The 13,828-nt window shown below is 37.8% G+C and overlaps 1 protein-coding gene and 1 pseudogene across 2 annotated transcripts in view; one reads left to right on the top strand and one right to left on the bottom strand.

Annotated features, from left to right (window-relative positions):
- Positions 1–13,828, top strand: part of PTPRO (protein tyrosine phosphatase, receptor type, O) — a 345,855-nt gene that overhangs the window by 152,600 nt on the left and 179,427 nt on the right. The gene's annotated exons all lie outside the window — the stretch shown is intronic.
- Positions 9,491–13,828, bottom strand: part of LOC102815350 — a 30,366-nt pseudogene continuing 26,028 nt past the window's right edge.

Below are 13,828 nucleotides of genomic sequence, written 5' to 3'. Positions count from 1 at the left end.
AGCCACAACATTCCCAGATAAATCAATGGTTGTTAATTGCTGTTAAGTCAGTTCCAACTCCTAGCGACCCTGCAGAGGGTTTCCAAGGAGCAGCTCGTGGGTTTGAACCACTGAGTTGGTAATCGAGTACTTTCCCTAAATATAAATAAATAGGTGACAGATATTCACGAAGTGTAACAGTGGTTATCTCTGAGTGATGGGCTTATGAGGGATTTTTTTTTTCTTTGCTGTTAATGTTTCCTTATCTCTCCTAACTTTTGTCCAGTGATCATATATTACTTCATTTATATATTAGGATTCATTTAACTGTTTATTATTTTTATATTGATCATTCATTCAATAATTTAAATTTTAATTCCAAGGTCTATTGTTATATCTCTATGTGCTTTGATAAATTACTAAACTGGCATCTCTAAAAATTAAGTACATAGGCTTTTAGAATCTGACATGATACAGGCACTCTAACAGCATTTATTGTATGAAAGTGGAAGGACTGGAGTTATCTGGTTTTTCTTTCCAAATGAAAGAAATCTAGTTCTAAGGATATATTTGGTTGAATAGCAGCAATTTCATTGGGTATAAACTAGTATATTAACTCAACAGTAATATATTAGAAATAAATTATTATATATCTGTAAAAGTTCCCACTTCTGTATAACAATCAATTATGTGCCTGCTATAAATGGATAATCATTTCTTTATCTTAAAAATGCATATACATATATTCAATAGCTCCATTTAAAAAATTACATGTCTAAAATGAACCAACTTGAATTAATTAGCCTGATATTTTAACAGTAAATTCCTGCTTGGTTTCTGTTTTGTAACTTATCTTCAATAAATTAATCCTTATCTCCATAGGTCAGGCCTTTGACATGTGTAACCAAAACTCAGCTACATGTCAAAATAGGAGGAATGGAAATAGTTAAAATAAGTTAAATCAAAGCTAGATGAATTTGTGTCTTCTGGGACAGAGAGCACTAATTGAACAAATGTCTAATTAATTAATGACACATATTAATAAAAATATTAAATATATATTTTAAGTCATGAACAACTTAGCATCCTAATTTCTAGGAAATATGCTATGAAACTATTTGGAATAATACATAACAGCAGTGCACTTCTCAGAAGATCAAACACTAATGTTCTACAATTTGAAAAGGAAGAAATAATTCCAAACTTTTTTTCTTACATTTCTGACTTCTGTATTTCTAATTATAAAAGTGCTGTGATACTTGAAGTTTAGCTTTTGCTAGTTTACCCATACTCCTCTGAAAAAGTCACATGATCAGTGTAAGGGAAATTATTAGAAGCAGAAACAGAATAACACGGCTTTCAGAACCTTCTATTTTCCTACCCTTTCTAGCTGACAAAGAGATGTTGGCAAGGAGTTGCCCACAGGCACTCAGAGCCGTAACTGCTACAGCAACAAAAATAATAAGAAAATCAGACAGTCTTCCCTTATTTCTCTGGGGCCTGAAAGAAAGTAGAAACAAATTCTTTGAAGTATGAACAAGACCCATCTCAGATCTCCAGCAAGGAGTGTGATCAGCAAGCATGGGAAGAGAAGACTATACTGCAAGCATGGGGAGAGAAGACTATACTGCATTTCCCTCTTTTCTTGTCTCCAGGAGTCAAGATTTAGAATACAAAGACCTGGAGTTAGAAAATCAAAAGGTAAGAACATTGTCAGCAATTCTCAAGCTGAAAGAACTGAAGAAAAAATTCAAACCTATGGTCGCAATGTTGAAAACATCCCAAGGGCAAATATTGAGTGACATCGGGAGCATGAAAAGAAGACAGAAGGAATACAGAGTCATTGTACCAAGAAGAATTAGTTGATATCCAATCATTTCAAGAGGTAGCATATGATTAAGAATTGATGGTATTGAAAGAAGTCCAAGTTCCACGGAGGCATTGGTGAAGAACAAGGCTCCAGGAATTGAATGAATACTTCACAACAAGAGACAAAAATTTTTTTAAAGCACCACATGTAAGAATCTGGTATTACTCATGTTTGGAATAATTTGCATATATTATTTCATTTTCTCTTTTCTGCATGTTGGCCCACAGTGAACATGCCAACCCTTCTTTGATTCCTTTGGCATTTTGCTTTTTGTTGTTGTTAAGTACCATGGAGTCAGTTCTGACTCATAGAGACCTTGCATAGGGTTTCCGAGGCTGTAAATCTTTACGGGAGCAGAAAGCCTCATCTTTCCCCGATGGAACCGCTGGTAGTTTCGAACTGCTGACCTTGAGGTTTGCAGCTGGACTTGTAACCACTATGCTACCAGAGTTCCTCGGCATTTTGCTTATTGCAGCCTTTATTCGGCATATGAATCATCAAGCCCTCAGCAGAGGACTGCTGGATAGAATAAGATTTTAGAGAACCAGCCCTGTGAACTGACAGTTGGTCCTTACCATATAACTATTTATGACAAGGAAAACAGAAGAACAACAAATTATTTTCTTTTGGTTAATGGATTTCAGGGGGAAAGGTATAGAAAATAGATATGTCATAAATGAATGAATATTCAGCTCCAAATTGTATTTAAATAATCTGGGGATGAGGAGAATCACAGCAGGTTCTTATTGTCAATTCCAGCCTATTTGTAAGTCATGAAAAGGCAAAGCAACCTGGGAAAAATGCAAAGTATCAAACTCAGCAGGAATCCTTGACTGTAGATGTCACTGCATGTATGAATTTAACAGATTTACCACCAGCCTTCATAGATATCAGTCTTCACCATCAAGAAAAATGGAAAAGGTTTGGATGAACAGGACAGCATTTATTCAAAATTAGCTCTAGGAACAAGATAGCACGGTCTATGGCTGAGGGAATGACTAACCTTGAAATTTAGTAAATTCGTGGGCCAGGCTGATGTACACATGCAAAAGTAGATTCTTAAATTTGCTCCAAATCTATGCATCACAACTAGAAATTTCCATGGAAAAAATTCAGGAAATAAAAAATTTTATAACTAGTTACCTAAACAGATTGCATCTTATTGTCTTCAAACCAAAAAGACAACAATCAGTATATTGGATTCCTAGGTCTTTTGAGGCCAATGGTTTCATTCTCCACCAATTACTGGTTCAATATCTTATGTCAAGTTCATTTCAAGAGAATTGACATTTATATGAGAGAAACTGTGGGCTTCATGTCAGTCTTCTGAGGAAATATTCATTTTATTTTGAAGTATAATTCCAGCTGAGCTACCTAGCAGAAACAAGTGAAATTCATTGAAATAAAAAATAATCCATTTTCAAAATTTCTATATTATGCTTAGTTAGGAGCCATGGTATGTTTTGGACTGCTAACCACAAAGTAAGCAGTTCAAATCCACTAGTTGCTCTATAGGAGAAAGAAGAGGCTTTCTGTTTCCATAAAGATTTACAGCCTCGGAAAGTCTATACAGGGTCACTATGAATCACAACCAACTCAGTGGCACACAACCATCACCACCACATATGTTATATTCATGTATCTGTTGTACCCATATGGTATCTCTTCTGCTATATTTTCAGATCTCTGAAGGGAAGGATGCTGCATTGCTTAGCTTTGTGTTTCTCATATCCTGTAAATTTTCTCTAATATTAATGGTCAAAGCAATGTCCCTTCTAATGCAAGAATTTTATACTGTGATGTATTTACTAATCTATTTTTACCTGTATTTCCTGTTTGTTTAAGATGTCTTGGTAGTAAAATTGGTTAAGTGTTGGAATGCTTAACAAAAGCTCGGTCATTGAAATCTACCAGTGGCTCCTAAGAATAAAGATGGGCAATCAGCTTATATAAAGAAACTGTGTTGAACAGAGTCAGACTTGACATGGTGACTGTGGGTTTGGTTGGTTTTGGGGACCTAGAAAGATCCATCTAGACAATTTAAAGTATACAGTTGTCTAATGTGGCAAAGAGTTTCCAGGTATATTATCTCATTACATTCTCTTAATATCCCTAAACAACAAGTTAAGAAAAATTAGAGCTCGAAGTATAGCATTGGGGAAAACTGAAGCTACAAACATTACAGATTCACAACAGTTAAAGCTAGTAAGAAACAGGAGCAGGATTTGGACTCAGGTACACTAGAGTAGAAGCTAGCACTCCTCTACCCCAGGACACAAAAATGTGTTGATTATATGTCCAGTGCTCCCCTTGATTCATACAGTCTTTGTCTGAGTTTTCTATAGCTGCTAAAACAGAACTACCACAGTGAATGGCTTTAACAAACAGTATTTTATTCTCTCACAGTTTAGAAGGTGTCTTAGGCTGGGCTTTCCAGAGAAACATGAACAGTGAAATATATATACCTGGAATCCTTGTGTGGCAATGCAGGGTAATGCACTGGACTACGAGGTCAGTTTGAACCACAAGGTCAACAGTTCATACTCAGCAGCCACTCCTCGGAAACTCTATACAGAGAGGCTATGAGTCAGAACTGACTTGGCAGCACTTAACAACATAGTAACCCTGTACAGTAGGGTTTCCAAGGAGCGGCTGGTGTGTTTGAACTGCTGACCTTGCATTCAAACTGACCTTGCAGTTCAGCGCATTATCCCAGACATATATATATATACATGCATATGTATGTATATTTTTACATATACAGTGGTGGTGGTTATGTGCCGTGAAGTTGGTTCCAACTCATAGCCACCTTGTATAGGGTTTCCAAGGCTATATATCTTTACCAGAGCAGAAAGTCTCATCTTTCTCCCATGGAACCACTGGTAGTTTTGAACTGCTGACCATGAGATTAGCAGCCCAACTCATAACCAGTACTCCATATGTATATAGCTCCATATGTATATATACATATATACACACACACAATGTTTTTATAAAAAAACATGGCTCAGACTCTTGTTCCACGTCCACAGGTCAGATGTCAGGCAATAGGCTTCTCCTGATTGATGGAGTTGCAATCCTCCAAAACAAAGCCAGGGCCAACTGTGAAACAAACTTTCAACTGTTCATGTGCAAGTTCAGGCTGAAGCTGAAGAAATTGAAAGCAAGACCAAAATGGATATCATAAGAGAATCTGAAAATTGCTCTTGAGAATAGAGAAGCTAAAGCAATTAGAATAAATGATGAAGTAAAAGAGTTAAACCTACGATTTCAGAGGGCCACTAGAGAAGTCAAAGTAATTATTATAATGAAATGTGCAAAGACCTGTAGTTAAAAAAAAACAAAAAGGAAGAATATGCTCAGCATTTCTCAAGCTGGAAGAACTGAAGAAAAAAATTAAGCTTAAACTTGAAACACTGAAGGATTCTATGGGCATATTAGTGATTATGCAGAAAGCATCAAAAGAACATGGAAAGTATACACAGAGTCACTATACCAAAAAGGAATGGTCTATGTTCAACCATTTCAAGAACCAATAAAATTGAAGGAAGAAATTCAAGCTCTACTAAAATCATTGGCAAAAATCAAGGCTCCAGGAACTGATAGAATACAACAGAATTTTTTCAAAACACCTATGCAGGAATGGAGGCCCTCACTCATCTATGCCAAGAAATTTGGAGATAGTTACCTGGTCAACTGATTGGAAGAGGTCCATATTTATTCCCATTCCAAAGAAAGGCAACCCAACAGAATGCAGAAATCATCAAACAATATCATTAATATTACATGGAAATGAAATGTTGTTGAAGAGAATTCAAAAGCTTGTAACAGGGAGCTATCAGAAATTCAAGACAGATTTAGAAGAGGACATGGAATGAGGGATATCATTGCTGATGTCATATGGAGTTGTCTGAAAGCAGTGACTACTAGATGTTTACTTGTGTTTTATTGACTATGCAAAGGCATTCATCTGTGTGTACCATAACAAACTATGGGTAACATTGCAAAGAATGGAGTAGTACTCCAGAATACTTAATTGTGCTATTGAGAAATCTATACATAATCCAAGAGGTAGTTGTTCGAACAGACAGGGGATTTTGACTGGGTTAGAATAAACGAAGGTCTAATCCAGGGTTGTATCTTTTCACCTTATTTATTCAATTTGTACACTGAGAAAAAAATTCCAGAAGCTGAATTTTATGAAGAAGAGCATGATGACATCAGGATTGGAGGAAGACTCATCAACAACCTGCATTGTGCAGATGACACAATGGTGCTTGCTGGAAATGAAGAGGACTTGAAATTCTTACTGATGAAGTTCAAAGACTGCAGTCTTCAGTTTAGATTGCACCTCAACTGAACCAAAACATAAAATCATGATAAACGTAGAAAAGATCGATGCTATCCAAGACTTCATTTTGCCTGGATCCACAATTAATACTCATGGAGAGAGCAGTCAAGAAATCAAACAACATATTGCATTAGACAAATCTACTACAAAATTCCCCTTTAAAGCATTAAAAAGCAAATGTATCAGTTTGGGGACTAAGGTACGCCTGTCCCAAGGTGTGGTATTTTCAGTTGCCTCATATGCAACTGACAGTTGGATAAAGAATAAGGAAGATGGTAGAAGAATTGATACGTGTGAATTATGGTGTTGGGAAACAACAATGAAAGTACTATGAACAGTCAGAAGAATAAAAAAACTTGTCGTAGAAGAAGGACAACCAGAATGCTCCTTAGAGGTGAAGATGTCAAAACTTCACCTCTCATTCTTTGGACCTGCTATCAAGAGGGCTCAGTCCTCGGAGAAGGACATCATGCTTGGTAAAGTGGAGGGTCAAGGAAAAAGAAGACCCCCTCACCCCAATGAGACGGACTGACAGAGTGACAGAAACAATGGTCTCAAACATAACAATTGTGAAGATGGCAAAGGCAGTGTTGCATCTTGTTGTGCATAGGATCTCCATGAGTTGGAACCAACCAGAAGGCACCTAACAACAACAACAAAACTGCTATTGCTTACTTACACTTAATCTTCATGAGTTTTGAGACCAATGTCCGTTTGTTATATTTCTCTTGTTGCTAATATCAAGTGAACACTAAATGTAACCAACTGAGTTAATATTTAAATGTCTAGTCTTCTTCTTCCTATTTATCAACAAAGAAGTGATATCGCTTTAAGGATTGGGACTAATTTACCTAATGTTGTTGTTGTTAAGTGCCTTCAAGTTGGTTCTGACTTACAGCGACCCTGTATAGGGTTTCCAAGGAGTGACTGATGAGATTGAACTGCCAGCCTTGTAGTTCAAATGGCTTTGCAGTCTGGCGCATTAACCCACAGCACACCAGAACTCTTGATACTTCTAATTAATATACGCTAGCTATTACCACTATTATTCTAATTGCAGTAGTTAGCATGAGCTTAATTATAATTACCCAATAACTAATCATCTCTTTCTCACTTTAAATGGAATACACAAAGAGATAGACACAGTCGTCAACTAAACAAATGCATCAAGCTAATGGTATTCCTCATTTCAACGGAACTAAGAATCATATTGTTGTGTACCAAGTGTATACAATTAGAGTTCTGATGGCAATGTGGGTTAATGCACTGCACTGCAAAGTCCTTTGAACCATAAGGTCAACAGTTCAAATTCATCAGCTGATCCTCGGAAATCCTATACAGGGTCACTACAGGTCAGAATTGACTCTACGACACTTAACAAAAATGACAATTATAAATTGTGCAGCACTATATTTGCCATCAAGTCCATCTGACTCATAGCGAACTTGTGTAGGATTTCTGAGGAGCAACTACTGGGTGTGAACAACTGACCTTGTATTTAGAAGTCCAGTGTTTTTCCTTCTGTGCCATAACAGTGGCTGTGTGCCATGGAGTCAGTTCTGACTCATAGCAACCCTGAACAGGGTTCCCGAGGCTATAAATCTTTACGGGAGCAGAATGCCTCATCTTTCTCCCACAGAGCAGCTGGTAGTTTCGAACTGTTGACCTTGCAGTTCGCAGCGTATTCCTTGGAAAACATACTATTGAATTGTCCTAAAATATCATTAAATCCTGCCAGTAAATGGTCCATGATTTGTTTCCTTGAAGCTTAAGCTAATGGGGAGCTTTGAGAGAAAATGTCATTTAGAGAAAACAGATCCTGGATACTTATGACCTAAAAGGAAATCTGGCATGCATCGCTTAATATTCTTAGAAATTACTCATAAACTCAGTTTTTATTAATTCATAACTTCTAGAAGGTTTGAATTGAATGGGGTCCTAAAGTCCAATCTCCTATCCAATATTTGATTTGCGATGGCACCATCTTAGTCCAAGTGAATAGACAGCCTCTGCTCGGGAAGTTAGATAATTAAATCTTTATTAGTTTCCATAGCAACATATGATTTATTAATGATTTCTCTCGAGTCCTTAAGGATATATTACCTGAAAGTCCAAAACAAATTATACAATAGTCATTGAAGGGAAAAGGAAAGTAGACAGTGAATCAGGAAATCATATCCAAGTCAAGATTCTTTAGAGAAACAGAACCAGTAATTGAATGATTTTGAAGAATTTTCTCCTGGGATTGTAGGAGATCGCAAGTCCAAACTCTTATCAGTCAGGCACTTGGGGAGAGAGAGGAATACTGGTAAGCTATTCATTTGTAGTATAGAGGCAGAATCACCCATGAGAAGCCTTCTTTATATCCTTTAACTTAAATAGTTTGATAAAAAGTTAACATATTTTATGTTATATAATAAAGGGGGTTTAAGATGAAAGATATTTGGTACACACACAAAGTGCAAAAATGATATGGGAGTGGTGTCTGGCCTTCTCTAACTTCACAAGTGATGAGGAGAATCACCCTCAGCATCAGCCCAAAGCTTATTCCTATCAGGTAGGTCAGAGATCCCTCCATCTACCAACCTTTTTACCAGTCTGACACCAACCATTCCTCCCACATCATGCTCTATCTCTCTGCTGGATTCTATAATTCACTACAATGGCCAAACAGAACTCACAGACCAGATTCACAATTATAAGGTTTATTAATGAAGTGGTGATGGTGTGCCATTGAGTCAGTTCCAACTCATAGTGACCCTGTACAGGATTTCCGAGGCAGTAAATCTTATGGGAGCAAAAAGCCTTGTCTTTCTCCCCCGGAAGAGCTGTCTTTCTCCCACGGAAGAGCTGGTAGATTCAAACTGCTGAACTTGAAGTTAGAAGCCCAATGCATAACTGCTATGCTACCAGCACTCCTTTATTAATGAAGTGGTGGTGGTGGTTGTGGTTGTGTGCCATGGAGTCAGTTCAGACTCATAGTGACCCTGTATAGGGTTTCCAAGGCTATAAAAATTTAAGGGAGCAGAAAGTCTCATCTTTCTCTCATGGAACAGCTGATAGTTTTGAACTGCTGATTTTGAGGTTAGCAGCCCAACTCACAATCACTACACTACCAGAGCTCCTTTTATTAATGAAGTAACAGGTTACCCTTCAGAATCAGGAATGCTCAGGATACAGTTCCTTGATCAGGACAGCCTCCCTTCAGCTGTGCCTGCTTCCTGGCCTCTCTCTGGCCCTCAGTCAAGGGATCCTGGGATCCCTCGTCCTCTGCCCTGCTCCTGCACATGTCACAAAGGCCTTTTAGTTTGGCTGATATAAGTGCCCAAAGATACCCGACTCAGCCAGTAAGCCTCAACCCGGAAGGAGTCAGCTCTGGGTCTGTGGATGTGTAAACTTAGCTCCAAGTGTGCAGTGGCATCTCCACTGTCCGGTAAGTCTGCTGCCTGATGGCATTCACTTTTCTTACTCCGTAGGCCCAGAAGCCCACCATGCCAGTCTGGTTCTGCTGCTGTCATTTCTTTACTGCTGCTTCTTGTCTCTTGTCTTCTCAGCAAGGGGTTACAGCTCTCTGTTCCCAGGATCAAGAAGTTCAGCTTTGGTACTTCAGGTTCAAAAGAAGCACTCCATTCCTGACTCTTCCTTCTTGATGATAGGGAGATTTCCCTTTCCCATCTCTGATATGGATCATTTTAAGCCTAACAGGGTGGCAAAATTGACTAAGCTGCACATTAGGGTTCCATATACCTTATTTATTATTTTCATGATCCTCCCCACACAAGGAGCCCAGATAATATAGCAGATAACGAACTGGGCTGCCAAACGCCAAGGTCAGAAGTTTGAGTCTACCAGTTGCTTCTCAGGAGAGAGATGAGACTTTCTGCTCCCATAAAGATATCAGCCTAGGAAACTCTATACAGGGTCTCTATGAGTTGAACTCACTAGGTGACACAAAAACACTGTCACCAGTATCCACTTAAGGGTGTCATGTGTTTTATTTAGATTATTAGCAAGCCATTCGATCCCCTGGATGGGTCACCAGCACCAAGACCTTTCATTTGCATAGTCTTTTCCATTTATTTTGTGGGAGTTACTAAGACAATGACTAGAAGAATCATACAAAGTAACTCCTTGTACCACACAACCATTATTGTTGTTATTATTAAGTGCCAGCAGTTGGTTGAAACTCATAGCAACCCTATGCACAACAGAACAAAGCACTGCCAGGTCCTACCATCCTCACAATTGTTATATTTGAGCCCATTGCTGGTGCCAATGTGTCAATTCATCTCCTTGAGAGTCTTCTTTTTCACAGACCCTTCATTTTTCTAAGCATAATATCCTTCTCCAGGGACTGGTTCATCCTAACAATATATCTTTCCTGTCTTTTTAAGACCTTTTGCTTTCTTCACGTATGATGTTCTTGACATCATCCCACAACTCTTCTGATTTATGATCATTAGTATTTAATGCATCAAATCTGTTCTTGAAATGGCCTCTAAATTTAGGTGGGATTTTGATTCTTGTGAACTTGTTTTAATTTTCTTCAGCTTCAGCCTGAACTTGCATATGAGTTAGCCTCTGGCCTTGTTTTGACTGATATTATTATGCTTCCCCATCTTTGGTTCCCACAGATTAGTCGATTTGATTCCTATGTATTCCACATAGTGAGGTCCACATGTATAGTAACATTTTATGTTATTTTAAAAGGTGTTTGCAGTATATAACTCATTGGTATTATAAAATTTGATCATGTGATCTCCAGCATTATTTGTGTCACCACGGTCATATTAACTGATCCTTCCTCTTTGTTTCCAACCTTAGCATTCCAATCACCAATAATTATCAATGTATCTTGAATGCATGTTTTATCAATTTTGGATTGAAGAAGTTGGTAGAATTCATCAGTTTCATTATCACTGGCTTCAGTGGTTAGTGTATAAATTTGAATAATAGTGGAATTAACTGGTCTTCCTATAGATATATGATATCATCCTATCACAGACAGACCTTTATGATAGACCTTAAAATGTTATTTTGACAAGGAAGGTGACACCATTCCTTTTCGAATTTCATTCTCAGAATAGTAAACCATATTATTGTTTGATCAAATGCCCAAACCCAGTCCATTTCAGCTCACTAATGCCAAGGATATTGATCTTTATGCTTTCCATTTCATTTTTGACCATTTGCAATTTTCCTAGATTCATACTGTATACATTTCACTTTCTGATTTTTAATGGATATTTGCAGCTGTTGCTCCTTATTTTGAGTTGTGCCCCATCAGGAAATGAAGGTGCTGAAATCTTTACTCTATCCTCTTCATTATGGTGAACTCTAATTTGAGGAGGCAACTCTTCCCCAGTAATATTTTGAATGCCTTCCAACCTGAGGGACTCATCTTCTGGAACTATAATCAGATAATGTTCTGCTGCTGTTCAAAAGGTTTTCAGTGGTTAACCATTCAGAAGTGGTCCAGCTTTCCTTCTTCCTAGTCTGTCTTAATCTGGAAGCTCTGTTTAAATCTGTTGATCCGAATGGTATTTAAAATATGGGTGGCATAGTTTCCAGCAACACACAAGCCACCATGGTATGAGAACTTGACAGATGAGTGGTAGACACAAACATATTCATAACAAAGTAATAAATACTCATACAATTAGAAACGTTTCTGCAACTGTTCTCATGGACATAACCAGTATTTATGACTTCCTTCTTCTGCTGCTGTTCTTCATTTCTGTCTAGTCTTGTTTCCACTCATAGGACTCTGTATAGGGTTCCTATGACTGTAAATCTTTTGTTGTTGTTGTTTTTGGTGGGTAGGATGTGGAAGTAGTAAGGAGTCCTGGTGTGGCGCTGTGGGTTAATGTACTGGACTGCAAAGTCAGAAACAGCTCCTGTAAAGATTTACAAGCCTCATAAACCCTGTGCAGGGTCGCTATGAGACGGAACTGACTCCACAGCACTTAACAACAAGGATTGGTGTAGGTTTTAGGTAAGGTTACAGTTAGGTTTATTTTTATTAATTTTTTTCTTGAACTCATTTGATTTCCTCTTCATTTGGGAGTTCTGTAACCATGCTATTCCCTCGTTTTATTTTATGGTTTTGTTGCTGTTGTTACAAGTGTGTCTCTGGTCCTCTATTTTCAGTCTTGTGGGTCTGTTTTTCTTTGAATACTTCCATAACTGGGTTGAGTCTAGGTGATATTGTCATCTATGTTAGTCTCAGGTTGCTGTCTGCTTTTGTTGGTTCTCTGTCTGGAGAACTACCTTTAGTGATTTTTATAAGGTTGGTCTGTTTGTTACAAATTCTTTTAATTTCTGTTTATCTGAAAATGACCTAACTTCACTATCATATTTGATAGACAATTTTGCTAGATATCTGATTCTTGGATGGCAAGTTTTTTTTTTCCCCAAAGCTGTATATATGCCATTCCTTTGTCTTCTTGCCTACATGGTTTTTCTCCTTAGAAATCAGCTCTCAAATCTTATGAGTTCTCCTTTGTAGGTAACTTTTCATTTTTCCTGAGCTGCTCTCAGGATTCTTTCCTTGTCTTTGGTTTTGAAAAGTTTGATTACACTACATCTTGGCATTTTTCTTTTAGGACCTATCCTGTTTGGAGCTCGTTCAACTTCTTGAATGGCTATCTTCTCACTTTTCATTACTTTAGGGAGGTTTTCTTCCAACAACTCTTGGACAATATTCTCTATGAGATTCTCGTCTCTTCCTGTCTGGAATTTAAACCACTCATACGTTATTCCTCTTGAATTACCCATGAGAAGTCTTTATGTGATATATATGATAGTGTCCCACTTAAATCCTAACCTCTCTTCAGATTTTTTTATGTGGTGTTCTTCTAACAGATGAGTTGTGAGAGATTTTTCTTTAAGGGCAGTAGTTTGGCTTTCCATTGCTTCAATTCTACTTTTTTGACCTTTTATTATATTATCTATTTCTGAAGTCTTAGTATGAATCTTCTGGCTTTCTGATTGCTGGTTTTGTACGGTTTCCATTTGTTCTTTTTTTTTGTAAGTATGTTTCCGAATTCTTCTAAAATTTTGTCCATGTTTTCCTTGATTTTATCTACCATTTCTCTATCATTCTTTCAATCCCTTGAAGTTGCCTAATTAACAGTCTTAAATTCTTTATCAGGTAGTTCTGAAACCATTTCTGGTGCTATGTTTTCTGACTCTGTATTTTGGTCATTTGTTTGAGAAACTCTGTTTTCGTTCTCCATGTAAACGGAAATTGTTTTTTTCTGAGACATTATGGTGTCATATTTACATTTAGTTAATGAATGTATATTGGTGTATTTTCAGACATTCACCACATGCTTCCTGGTAGATGCAGTAGAGACCAGAAGTGTGAATACAGTTTTCTGCTATTTGTGTAGCAGGGGTGCTAGCACCTGGCCCCAGTCAGAGCAGAGGTTGTGAAGGAGGGCTGCCACTAGGCCCTGGGTTGGCAAGGATGGGGACTGACCATGTTCCCTCCTACCTGGAGGGCACAGGAACAAGGGAGAAGTGCACCCACTTGCAGATAACTTCCAGTCTAGTCCTGTGCCTTCAAGCCACTATATTGACACTCAAGCCACTCACAAAAGTCCAAAATGTCTGAGCCACTCCCA

This window comes from Chrysochloris asiatica, unplaced genomic scaffold, assembly GCF_000296735.1.
Source record: "Chrysochloris asiatica unplaced genomic scaffold, ChrAsi1.0 scaffold00086, whole genome shotgun sequence".
NCBI classification, from domain to species: Eukaryota; Metazoa; Chordata; class Mammalia; order Afrosoricida; family Chrysochloridae; genus Chrysochloris; species Chrysochloris asiatica.
Note: the sequence above shows the minus strand (reverse complement) of the source record. Positions and strands in the feature narration are given on the sequence as shown.